The sequence below is a fragment of the Perognathus longimembris genome, chromosome 17, assembly GCF_023159225.1.
Source record: "Perognathus longimembris pacificus isolate PPM17 chromosome 17, ASM2315922v1, whole genome shotgun sequence".
In the NCBI taxonomy this organism is placed as follows: domain Eukaryota; kingdom Metazoa; phylum Chordata; class Mammalia; order Rodentia; family Heteromyidae; genus Perognathus; species Perognathus longimembris.
In genome coordinates this window covers 39389252-39402032 of record NC_063177.1, presented here as the reverse complement: position 1 = coordinate 39402032, position 12781 = coordinate 39389252, and the positions used below count along the sequence as shown (strand labels likewise).

At 43.7% G+C, this 12781-nt stretch overlaps 1 protein-coding gene across 6 annotated transcripts in view; it reads left to right on the top strand.

Moving 5' to 3' along the window:
• The first annotated feature begins 943 nt into the window (after positions 1-943).
• The window catches only part of Stat3 (signal transducer and activator of transcription 3), a 49003-nt gene continuing 37165 nt past the window's right edge, over positions 944-12781 (top strand). For 3 of the 6 annotated variants that reach the window (XM_048366970.1, XM_048366968.1, XM_048366969.1), the window contains exon 1: positions 944-1186. The gene's annotated coding sequence lies outside the window, so the exon portion shown is untranslated. The remainder of the gene's footprint in view (positions 1187-12781) is intronic. The other 3 variants (XM_048366967.1, XM_048366966.1, XM_048366965.1) reach the window with 1 other exon arrangement.

Here is a 12781-nt window from a genome sequence, read left to right as displayed (position 1 = left end):
TGATAGAATCAGCACCTACATACAAATCACTCCAAAGCTCATCCTCTATTATGTAAGGCAAAAGGTCGCCATTTCCTATGAACTCCCACTGGCTTCAATTCAGTGAAACTCATACCAAACAGACAAGGCGGAAAAGAAAAGGTTTAATTTTAAGCACTTCGATTCAGATACCTAGAAATATCAAACACCGTGCATATGCGTCTGCATTGTCTGCATTTGGGGGTAGTGGCCAGTGGGCTGACGGTTAGGTTTGATGCTTGATGCCACGGCATGGAGGACCGGGTTTCATCCATTATCTTTCTTCTCCCCACGCAATCTAGTAATTACTCTATTTGCACGTCATGTTTCCGGGTGTGTATGTCCGGACTCACGCGGAAACTGAACTTCAAAGGAGGCAGGAGTCGCCCCGTGTTCTTTTGGTTGTCTCCCCCAAACCCAACTCAGGAGTTGGGCCTTTGAGATCTGGTTAACACCTGGGGACTGCCTAGATGGTTGATTCCCCGCGTGGTAAGAGGCCCGCAACCAGGGGCCCACGTGGTGCCAAGGGCCGGGAAAAGGGAGAGCGGGCTGGAAGGAGCTGTATCTGGGCATTTAAAGTGTCTTGACGTCACGCACTGCCAGGAACTCAGCTGAGTTTTCAGCAGGGTGTTCCGGGCATCTTCTCTCCCTCCCCCCGGGCTTCTGCAGCCTAGGCCTCCGCTCTTTCCTTTCTACCGCGGTGGGAGGAGCACCATGCTCACGGAACAGCCAGAACCAGGGGCGTCCCTAGTCTTCTTTAGACTCCGCCCCTCCTTCCAGACCCTCTTCTCATTGGTCAGTGGGTGGGGCTTTGTATGTACATCAGACGTCCCGGGGCCTCTGGGTGGCCAAGCACGCTGGCAGCCTCATGAATTATGTATGAGGTCGTGTCTTGACCAAGCAGGGTCTGGGTGGAGATTGGCTAGTGGGGCTGTAATTCAGCGGTTTCCGGAGCTGCAGCGGAGCAGACTGGGAGGGGGGGGAGCCTGGGGTTCCGACGTCGCCGCGGAGGCAACGAGCCCCGGCCGGATCCTTGACGAGCACCCCTGGCACGGCGCTGCCTCTTTCCGCGTCCGTTTCGGAAAAGGCCCGGCTGCCCGAGAGAGCCCCGCGGCCCGCACCCGGCGCCAGCGCAGCCCCGCGGGTCCGGCCTCAGCTGGAGAAACAGGTGAAGGGGGCGAAGGGTGGGGCCGCTTTCCCCCCACCCGGACGACTCCGCCGGGAGGCGCGTCGGTGGCCGGGCGTCTGAGGGAGGGAGTTGTGGATGGACACTTTACGGGGGCGGGGAGGACACCCAGGGCCCCCTCGTAAAGGGACCGTTCCCGGTGATGACAGGAGCGGGCCTCGGAAGGGAAAGGGACGCTTCAAGTTTCGATCTTGAGAGAAAGGGGCGACGCGATCGGAGGGAGAACTCGTGGGGTACGACCTCGGTCGGGGTGGGGGCGGGCATGCGAGGCCGGGGGTGGCGGGAGTGAGGGGACAGCCGCCTGACTTCCTGCCCTCTGGGGACGTTTGGGTCTTGGGGCGGGGGGGGGGCGGCGGTCGATTGTCAGTCACGCCGGCGATCGCCAAGGGGGTGGTGGTTGGAAAGAGCCTCCTCCCTCCTCCCCGCCCGGGCGACGGGCCCAGGGGCTTCGGACCGAGCCACCCTCCGCGCCCAGGCCCTGCTTCCGCCCCTTGAGCAGTGCCAGCTGTGCCAGCTGTGTCCCCCCCAGCCCTGGCAATAAGTGTCCGTCCCCCTTACAGCCTCCCTGGCTGGCTGGTGGCGGGCGCGGTGCTTGCCTAAGAATCAAGTTTCCCGAAGGGGAAATTGACAGCCTTGGACCTTTTCTAAATTCTCTTCCACCTTTTTCTGGTTAAGCCGAGCCTCTCTCCACCTTGTAAAAAAAAAAAAAAATTATAAACGATACGATAAATCCCCCGGTCAAACCAGCTCTGGAGTGTGACAAATCTCTTTCTTTTCTTTGACATTGTCCTTTTATAAATACCTAGTAAAGTCGACTGGATGATAAAAGAATTAAGCCATTGCGTTTACTGGATTGTGGTGTTGCTTAATTGCATAGGGCAGAGTGAACCAATCAAGAGTGGGAGTTTTCTGTCTCAGAGCCAAGATCTTGGGTAAATGCAGAAGAGAGGGAAACAAAGACCGGCTGGCCTTGGCTGAGCTCTGTAGGCAAACTTTACCTGTTGGCAGTGCGGGTGTGTGTGTGTTCTTAAGTTAGCAACAACCGTCACCCAAGTCGCTTTTTTCATGTTTAGTACACATCGCTCTCCTATCAACCGGTATATGTGTTTTGACACAACTAGTGGTTAGTCATTTTTTTTCTTAGTAAAAATGTGTGCGGTGGGTACCTGCTGGTTTTGATATCTCCAGGATGTATTCTGTGTGTGGGTTCTAAATTTTGAACTGACTGCCGGTAAAGCATGGGTTTGAATAAATCGAAGCAATAAATCCTCCCCATCTTTCATGTGTGGAGTTGGGCTGTGTTATCTGATTCGGACAATTTTCTCTTTGAATTTTCTTGAAAAAAATGTTTTGGTGGTACTGGGGTTTGCATTGCTAGGCAGTTGCTCTGGCCCTTGAACCATGCTTTCTGTTTTATTTCATATTAGCTGTATTCCCTGAGTCAATCCATTTATTTCCTTATTGCATATGTCAGACTGGAGCACTATCAGAGTTTTTGCACAGTCATTTGGATACTGAGATGGGGAAGGAAATCTGGAATTATTTAAGAAAAATGGAATGTTGATCTTAAGTCTATTTGTTAGTATACCCACAACAAAGAACCATTAGCAAATTCATGAATTTTTTATTTTTATAAGCAGTTCATGTGGGAAGAATAACCATTTAGAAATAACCCACAGTATGACTTGACCCACAAAGGGTTTGTGAAGTAGGTAGTTCTTATAACATTAACCCAATCTATTTTTCACATAATCTATTTTGTAGATAAGGAAACTGAGGCTAAAGGGACAACCATTTTGCCCAAGGAATAGTGGCATAGTGCCTTAATGATGAAACTTGTGCCTTCCATATCTTTTTGATGCTTACATATTGGGTCTTGATTTACTAAGGTATTTAAGTGAGTTTTAGATAAAAGGGCAGCTGTGACCTATATATCGTTAAGGCACCTGTGGCTTGATTAGTGGTCATTTCAGTGTCTAGAAGTTGTTTTTTCCTTCCTGCCTGTAATATGTCTGGACATTCAACTATGAGATGGGACAGAGATAGTGAATGTCAGGTCATTTCAGATGCCTGAACACAGGAGCTTTTTAACTGATGTTTTCTGAGAGCTGGTGTGCAAATCAACAAATATCCCTTCCAATTTTTGAAAGTTGCTCTGAAGAATCAGATGTATTTTGGTCTTTGAATTTGTAGTCTATGTAAATAGAGCAACTTGATAAATAATTTAAAGACTATTTATGCAGCAGGTTGATATGATCAGCAAGATGCACACATTTCCCTACTCAACAAGGTGGTATTATGTATAAAGGAACATAAGAATGGTACAGATCTAGAACATTTCCATTACTGTAGAAAGTTCTATCAGACAGTGAGATGCTGAACACTATTGGTGTTTAGAGGAAGAAGAGGTTATGAGGCTTGGAATTGTTTAGGTAGTCTTCTTGCCAAAGGAGGGCTTTGAATTGGGTCCTAAATAATAGGGTAGAATTTGAATTTGATGGTGTCAGGGATGTGGAATGAGGAGATGTGGAGATATAACATAGTGAAAAAATCTTGGTAGATTAGTGGGCTAAGAGGAGGAATGCCTACTTATCAAGGCCTGAGGGGCTGGAGATGTAGCCCAGTGATAGAACCTTTGCCTATTATGCCTTACTCTGGATTCCATTTCCAGGATTGTACACACACACACACTCTGTTGGAGGAAAAGTGTTTGCAAATGTTTGTATCAGGCACATGCCTGGTAGTACCTGGGTAATTTATTCAATGTCATTCAGTGCATATGCCCTTTGCCCTAGGGGAGTTGCCACTTGACCTTATAAACTGGGACAGCATGTCTTTATTTGGTATTTTGTGCAGAAGTGGATTTTGAAGATTTTTGATTGTCTATGAATAATCACCCTTCCCTCCTTCTCTCCTTCCCTTCTTTCTTCCTATCTTTTTTATTTTGTTGTATCAGTACTGGGGCTTGAACTCAGGGCATATGCTCTTTTTTTTTTTTTTTTTTTTTGCTGGTCCCGGGGCTTTAACTCAGGGGCTTGGGCACTGTTAGTGAGCTTTTGTGTTCTGCGTCTTTGAGCCACATCTCAGTGTCTTGCTTTTTGGTGGCTAATTGGAGATGAAAGTCTCATGGATTTTCTTGTCTAGGCTGACTTTGAACCAAGATTCCCAGATAGCAGCCTCCCAAATAGCTAGGATTACAGGCGTAAGCCACACGTGTCTGGCTAAGTACTATGCTTTTATTTGTTTTTTTCAGCTCACCGCTAGTGCCTCTCTCATTTGAACCATACCTCCACTGCTGGCTCTTTGTTTGTTAATTGGAGATAAAGAGTCTCTTAGATTTGTCTGTTGGGCTGGCTTGGAAGTAGTATCCTCAAATCTCAGCCTACTGAGTAGCTATCATTACAGGCATAAGCCATCAGTACCTAGCTTCTTTTCTTTTTTTTTTTTTGTAGGACTAAACCCAGCACCTCATGGAATGCTAGGCAAATGCTCTACTACAGAGTTTACATCATCAGCACTCACATTTTATGTTCACATGTTAACTTTTTTACCATAACTTTTGGATCATTTTTTAAAAATAACACCTAAAGAGTACTTGAGGCATAACCACAGATCCTGAGGAACTAGTATTCTGGAGCAGCCTCTGCATGGGCTGTTTGGCTTTAGGATGGGAAAAGAATATCATCCTTACACACTGTTACTAGGAACCTTGGCTTACTATGGTACACTGGAGTTAGGATGAACAGATAGTATTTAGTGGCAAATTGTTTGAAATGTTTAAAATTGTTAAAAGAATTAGCGTCTAGGGCTAGGTATGTAATCTGAGCTTCAGTTTTCTTATCTGTAAAAAAAAACCTAGCGGTACATTTACCTATAATGACTCAGGAGGTTGGGGCATTGAAGACTGGGAGTTTGAGGTCAGCCTGGACTATGTGGGGAGACATTATGGTAAAAAACAAATACATACACACAGAATTCAGTAAGATAATACAAATGAAATCCTTAGCTTTATGCTGGTTCATAATAAGAGCTCTTTATATCTAAGTTCTTATACTAAATGTCTAAGAACAGAGTTCAGTTTCCCCTTTCCCCCCAAGGATAAGAGCAAGGCTTTATTACAGAATGGCTAAAATACAGGGTTTTGTTGGATGAATAGTAATTCTGACAAGGTTGAAGAGTAAATAGTTATATTCAAGGCTGAAGGAACATTAATGTGAAGAGGCTTAAAACAGCCTAGTGTATTCAGAAGCTATAAGTGGAAGTTCTTAATTTAGGAGAACTAAACTGAGAGGATAGGAGGCCACAGAATCACGTCCTAGCCTTTTAATTAAGTTTAAAGGTCATTAAAATAAGTTATCTTTTTGTAAAGACAATCCATGCTATTTTTTAAATACTCAAACTTATTTTCCTATTAATAGTCTAGTATGTATTTTCCCAGGTTCCTTTTAACAGCCTAACAAGACTGACAAATCTGTCTCTCCGAAGAAAATAATGTTTAGACTTTCTAGCTTTCCTTCTTGCTAGTCCATCTCCTGTTATGAGTGACTACCAACCAGTGAACAATCGACTTGGCCTTTGACCTTTTAATTGCATCAGCCGATGACTTAGATTTTGAGCTTTTCTAAGGTCACTAGTATGGTAGTGTGGAAACCCTTGGGCTCTGATTGTGCTTGATAGTTTCATGTTGCACAGTTGCTAGAAAAGCTAAAGAATTGCTATGAGGCCAGACTTTTTGGGCTTTAGATCACCATCTCCTGGACCCTGGTTGCTTTAATTTCTGGGTATTTCTGTATCCCCAAACCATGGCTACCAGTGTAATAGTGTGGATGAAGCAAGACAATGCATAGACTGTACCATAAAGTACTTTGCATAGAGCCCGGCAGATAGTGAACATTCAAATGCTGATAATGACTGTTATTAAAACCATAGTACCTTTCTAACAACAAAGTCGGGCAAGTTATGATTCATGATACTCATTCACGACCCACAAGAAAGAAAGAGTAATTGGGAGATTGTAACTCTACTGGGAACAAACTCAATGAACAGGGATGGGAATTTATACTGTGGTGGAGGAGAAAAGATAAACACATGGCAAACTGTAAATCCCTGGCTACACAGAGGCTCTTGTGGTAATTTTCTTTCATCTGACAAAATCAATGATGGCATCCTATCTATTTTAAGTAACAACACAGTAAAAGTTGAGTACTGTGGAGTTTTTCATAGCCCCCCTAAAATACAGAGGACTGGGGGTGTGGCTCAGGTGGTAGAGCAGCAGCAGCCATGAGTGGGGGGGAAAAAAGCTGAAGGAGAATGTAAACAAGGTCCCAAGTTCAAGCCATGGTACCGGCACTGTGTGTGTGTGTGTGTGTGTGTGTGTGTGTGTGTGTGTGTACACACATCCCCATGGCGATGCACACCACTAAGCCCAGCTACTCAGGAGGCTGAGTCAGGAAGATCACAAATTTAAGGCCAGTCTGGCTGGACAAGTTAGTTAAGACTGTCTCCAAAATTTCTCAAAGGGGAGAGGAATGTAGTTCAGTGAGAGAGGATGCTCAGGGACTAGTTTCAATCCTTCGTACTGGGGAAAGAGAAAAGGTACAGATAATATTGAAAGTTTTGAGGGCTCAAGTGATAAATCCTATCAAGTCTGAGGTTCTGAGTTAAACCCTCCCTGCTCCCACCCCACCAAATTAAAAAAAGGTTAGGAAAGTGAATGAAAGTCGTTTTGGACTGGGGGTGTGGCTTTGTGGTAGAACACTTGCTTAGCATTCCTGAAGCCCTGGGTTTGATCCCCAGCACCAAAAACAAAACAAACAACCCCCTCCAAAGATTGAAGGGTAGGGGAGTGATTAGAGTTAAGTATTTCTCAGGAAGAAGACAACAGGAGGAACTTTGAGTCCAGTCAAGAAAATGGGACATCTCACCATGTTGTCCAAACAAGTCTACCAATTTCTTGATGTAAGTGATCTTCCTATCTCAGCCTCCTGAGAAGCACCTGACTGGGTCAGCATTCAGTTTGGTTAATGTGAATGATTAGTGTCAAGCTGGGAGCTGATTTGCTGGTCAGCTGAATCATATCTCCCTTCACAGGGTGTGTGTATGTGTGTGTGTGTGTGTGTGTGTGCATGCGTGTGTGCGTGCACATGCACAGGCATGTTACAGGCATCAGTATGCATAAGAGCGTCTATATGTATAAATATACAAGTATGAGTTTCTTAGAGGCTGAGTTTTATTAAGCCCTGTCCCCATAACTCTTTGCAAACTAACCAGTATTCTAAACAGCCTTGAAGTGAAGAACCATTTGTTTTTCTTCATGAGACAAATTCTTTCATGTCCAGCTCTCTCTCCACTTTTGGAGAAGGGAAGGATTTATTCAACCCAGTTGCATTTTGGCATTGTACTGGGCAGAAGGAAGCTGGCTGAACTTGAAAGAGAAAGTAAAACTTCTGGTAAACATGGCTCCCCTGTGGCGGAGGAGGAGTGCAAATTATTAGGGGGAATGTTTGGGTAGTTTTTGTAGACGCCATTTCTGAAAACTAATTTGGATTTGCGGAGATGAGCCTGATTTAGGAAAGCCCTACATGCTGGGGTGTGTGTCAGCTGCCTGTTTCCCGCTCTGTTGATTGATTTTATTAGTTTGTGGCCTCCTGGCCTTTCGTTCTTGTTGTGACAGTCCCAGCACTTGAAGCTATGAACTTGTACACCTGCTTAGGGGAAAACTTCCTAACATGGACGATTTTCTCATCTTTACTAATATTAATTTTGTTTTGCTTTCAGCAAGCCCTGCTTTGGAGGCACAGAATTGAAAAGCATTAGACTTTTTCCTTTGTCCACCCCACTCTCTCCCAAGTAATTCTTAAAACCTCAAAATCCAAATGCTAGCTGTGTAATTACCTCTCCTGTAAACCAAACCAAGTGCAATATTGCATTGAGTTCGCATTAAAATAGCCAGCCTTTGAATTTTTTTTTTTTTACTTGTGGTTTAGACACAATAAATAACCTTAGGCTGACTTTCCCTGACAATTCAGTTTTGCATGTGGGCCTTTATATCAATATGTTTAGGGAAAGAAAACTTGAAACATTATTCAAGGTATAATTAGGATGATAATTGTCTCCGGCATGGGGGCATGTGGAATAAATGAAGTATTCTGAGGCCAATGCTAGTAAAAACAAGTTGTTGGGGTTTTTTTTTTGCCAGTCCTGAGCCTTGGACTCAGGGCCTGAGCACTGTCCCTGGCTTCCTTTTGCTTAAGGCTAGCACTCTGCCACTTGAGCCACAGCGCCACTTCTGGCCGTTTTCTGTATATGTGGTGCTGGGGAATTGAACCCAGGGCCTCATTTATACGAGGCAAGCTCTCTTGCCACTAGGCCATATCCCCAGCCCCGGTAAAAACAAGTTTTGTGTCTGTTCTGGATCTTGAACTCTGGGCCTGGTCACTCACTGTTCCTTAGCTTTTTTGCTCAAACCACAGCTCTACTTCTGTTTTTGTTGTTGCTGTTGTTGCTGTTGTTGTTGTTGTTTTGGTGGCTAATTGGAGATCAGAAACACTGGTTTGTCTGCCTAGGCTGGTTTCAAACCCAGATCCTCAGATCTCAGCCTCTGGTGTAGTAGTATAGACATGAGCTACCAGCATCCAGCTGTACTCAGTTCTTTACAGTTGCTAGGCCAGCACTCAGCTACTTGAACCATGCCTTCAGTCTGTTCCTCCCACCCCCCCAATTGAACCCAGCCAGGGCTTACACATGCTAGGCAAATACTCTACTAGTGAGTTACACCAGGTCCTATTGTGTGGTTATTTTTTTTGCCAGTTCTGGGGCTTGAACTCAGGCCTTGGGCACTGCCCTTGAAGTTTTTTGCTCAAGACTAGTGCTCTACCACTTGAACCACAGCTCCATTTCTGGGTTTTTGGTAGTTAATTGGAGATGAGTCTCACAGACTTTTCCGCCTGGGCTGACTTCAAACCAATATCCTCAGATCTCAGTCTCCTGAGATCCTATCTAGGATTACAGGCATGAGCCACCAGAGCCTAGCATCTATTATTATTTAGCTTGCATTTGTTATAGGTGAAGGGGGATTTCGTTGTTAGAATTCCACAAATGTTGGTAATATATTCTGACTGATCTCACCCCCTCTATCACTCTTTCTCCCCTTCTCTTCCCAAAAGGATTTCAACAAGTTTCATTGTTCTATTTTTATCGTTGTAAACAATGTACTTTAAGATTGGGTCTCTATTTTTAGATTGTGTTTTTGTCCGGGCTAGCTCTGGACCATGATCCTCTTGTCTATGCCTCCTGAGTAGCTACGATTGCAGCTATGAAACACCAGGTCTGGCTTTTTGGTGAGATGAGGTCTCCTTCTCTCTCTCCTTTCCTCTTCCCCTATTGGCCTTGCACTTAGATCTGCCCTACCTCTGCCTACTGAGTAGGTGGGATCACAGGTGTGAACTGCCTTCTTGGCAACTCAGATGCCCTTACACACTGAAGTATGACGGTCGGGAATTGAGTTGTGATCTCAAACTAGCAGCTTCTTTCATGAAACACTACTTTTACTTGAAAGAATGATTGACCAACTGGGAGAGTGGGAGACATTTCAAAATGAAAGAAGAGAAGCTGGCTGGCTGTTGAATAGTTGATAATATTTGTTGCCAGTGATAAAACTGTGCTTAAGAGGAAAAATTAAAATTTGAGAAAACCTGTATGCATTGAATTTTACAGCTTCCCAGTATTTATGAATGTAAATTTTCAATATTAACAAATTGGACTTATTTGGGGGCGGGTGGGGAATATAATGAAAAATGTTAGCATTTGGAAAGTCTGTGCATTTCCGAAACAGTGTTTCTCTTTTTGTATGTCATTATTCTGGCTTGAATTCCTATCTTCACATAGTTTCTGGGGCTGGCCCTCTACCACTTGAGCCACACTCCTAGTCCAGCTTTCTGCTGGTTAATTGGAAGTAGAGTCTTGAGGACTTCTTTGCCCAGGCTGACTTGGAATTGAAGTCCTCAGATATCAATATCCTGAATAGCTGTTTTCTAAAATAGCTGTTTTACAAAACCCTACATTGGGAACACTATATGCATAGAGCAAGGTAGTATAATGAAAAGTTCATTGGCATAGGCTGCATCAGTGGCCCATGCCTGTAATCCTAGCTAATCAGGAGGTCTGAGGACCAAGACTTGCAGCCAGCCCAGGCAGAATAGTATGTGAGACTCTTATCTTCAATTAACCAGCAAAAGGCTGAAAGTGGAGTTGTGGCTCAAGTGGTAGAGCTATCTTTGCGCCAAAAAGCTCAGGGACAGCACCCTGGGTGGTCTTAGTTCAAGCCCCAGGATGGGAACAAAACAAAACAATATACAGATTTGAGGATATATATAGATTTTCGCTCCTGAGAGCAAAAATTTTGTGAACTATTAATCTAAAAGATTTTTTTTTGGTTTTTGATTGTGGGGCTTGAACTCAGGGCCTGCCTGGGTGCTATCTCTGAACTTTTTTTGCTCAAGTCTAGGGCTATAGCACTTAGAGCCACAGCGCTACTTCTGGTTTTCTGGTGGTTAATTGGAAATAAGAGTCTCAAGGACTTTCCTGCCAAGCTGACTTTGAACTGCTATCCTCAGATCTCAGCCTCTTGAGTAGTGAGGATTACAGGAGTGAGCCATCTATGCCCACTAATCTAAAAGTTTTAACATAAGAATTCCTAATGTGTGTGTGTCTGTGGAGAGAGAGAGAGAGACAGAGACAGAGAGACAGAGAGACAGAGAGACAGAGACAGAGAGACAGAGACAGAGATTGGGATTCTTAGGGCCTGTCCCAGAGACACTGATTTAGTACATACATTAAGGGTCATTTTAGCAGGAATGCTCAACATTTTGATGCCTGCTGGTCATTAGTTTCATAAGCTTTGCAAGGACCTGTTTAACAAGGACTAATAAAATCTTTAGATTATGAAGTTATGCCCATAAGGTTTGGAAATCACTGTTATTTTAGAGATAAAATGCTTTGGAGATTTTTTTTTAAAATTTTGTTGATTCTTCTTCCTCTTCCTTCTCCTTTTTCTTTCTTTCTTCTTCCTCTTCCTCCTCCTCTTCCTCCCCCTCCTTCTTCTTCTTCCTCTTCCTCCTCCCCTTACTTCCTTCTCCTTCTTCCTTTTTTTTTTTTTTTTTGCCAGTCCTGGAGCTTAAACTCTGGGCCTGGCACTGTCCCTGAGCTCAAGGCACTGTACCAGTTGAGCCACAGTGCCACTTCTGGTTTTCTAGTGGTTAATTGGAGATAAGAGTCTCACAGACTTTCCTGCCCAGTTTGGCTTTGAACCTCAATCTTCAGATCTCAGTCTCCTGAGTAGCTAGGATTACAAGTGTGAGTCATTGGCACCCTACTAAGAAATGTTTATTTCAAACTCAACAACTCAACTTTCACTTGTTTACACTTAGCATTACTGAGGCTCTCTTTTTTCTTATAATTGTGTAACAAGTTCCAAAAGACATTGTCAGAGATATTATAGCAGGGGTAAGACTTAAAACGTAATTTGTCTAGCCTAGGGGTTTGAACACTCACGATTTTCCTGGCTCTACCTTTGTTTGCGAGTAAGGTCACTCAACCTTTGGTTCTTATCTGTTTGGAATGGAAGAAAAGTATCTGCAAGTGATAGGGTTGTTACATTATCTTGACCACCTCTGAGAGCTCTGTGGCTGGAAAGTCCTATGTGAATTCTTGCTTTGGGCCACAGGGTGTATGGGTGTGAATTTTAACATTTAGATCACAAATTATCCTTACCAGAAACTGGAATAGTGTTCCTTTCCAATTTATTCATTACTTCCTTTCTAAGTGTGTGTTCTTTTCTCTTAAGTCATGAGCAATTCTCATTTATAACATCATTAGAAAACATTTTATGTTTCCTTACCCTTCTGTGTGGGAGCTAATGGATAAAATCAGCTCTTCTCTTAAGAGTACTTATTATATTCTACACAATTATGGTCATTTATTTTTCTAAGTATGGCATTCATTTTGATAAGATTTCCTAGAGAAGCTTGTCTATTTGAGGAGCTTGCTTAGCTTCCTTTTTTTTTTTTTGCCAGTCCTGGAGCTTGAACTCAGGGCCTGAGCACTGTCCTTGGCTTCCTTTTGCTCAAGGCTAGCACTCTGCCACTTGAGCCACAGCATCACTTCTGGCCGTTTTCTACATATGTGGTGCTGAGGAATCAAACCCAGGTCTTCTTGTATATGAGGCAAGCACTCTTGCCACTAGGCCATATTCCCAGCCCCCTTAGCTTCCATTTTGATTTGTCCCTTTAAAAACTTCTTTAAGATAGGCACTGGTGGCTCACAGTTGTAATCCTAGCTACTCAGGAGGCTGAGATCTGAGGATGGCAGTTCAAAGTCAGCCCAGGCAGGAAAGTCTGTGAAATTCGTTATCTCTAATTATTCACAGAAAAAGCCAGAAGTGGAGCTGTGGGACAGTGCCCTGGCCCAGAGTTTGAGCCCCAGGAATAGCAAAACAAAACAAAAAAACAACAACTTTTTCATAAAGCTCTATTAATTTTTTGTTTTATTTATTTATTTTTGTGTTTCTTTTTTCAGACA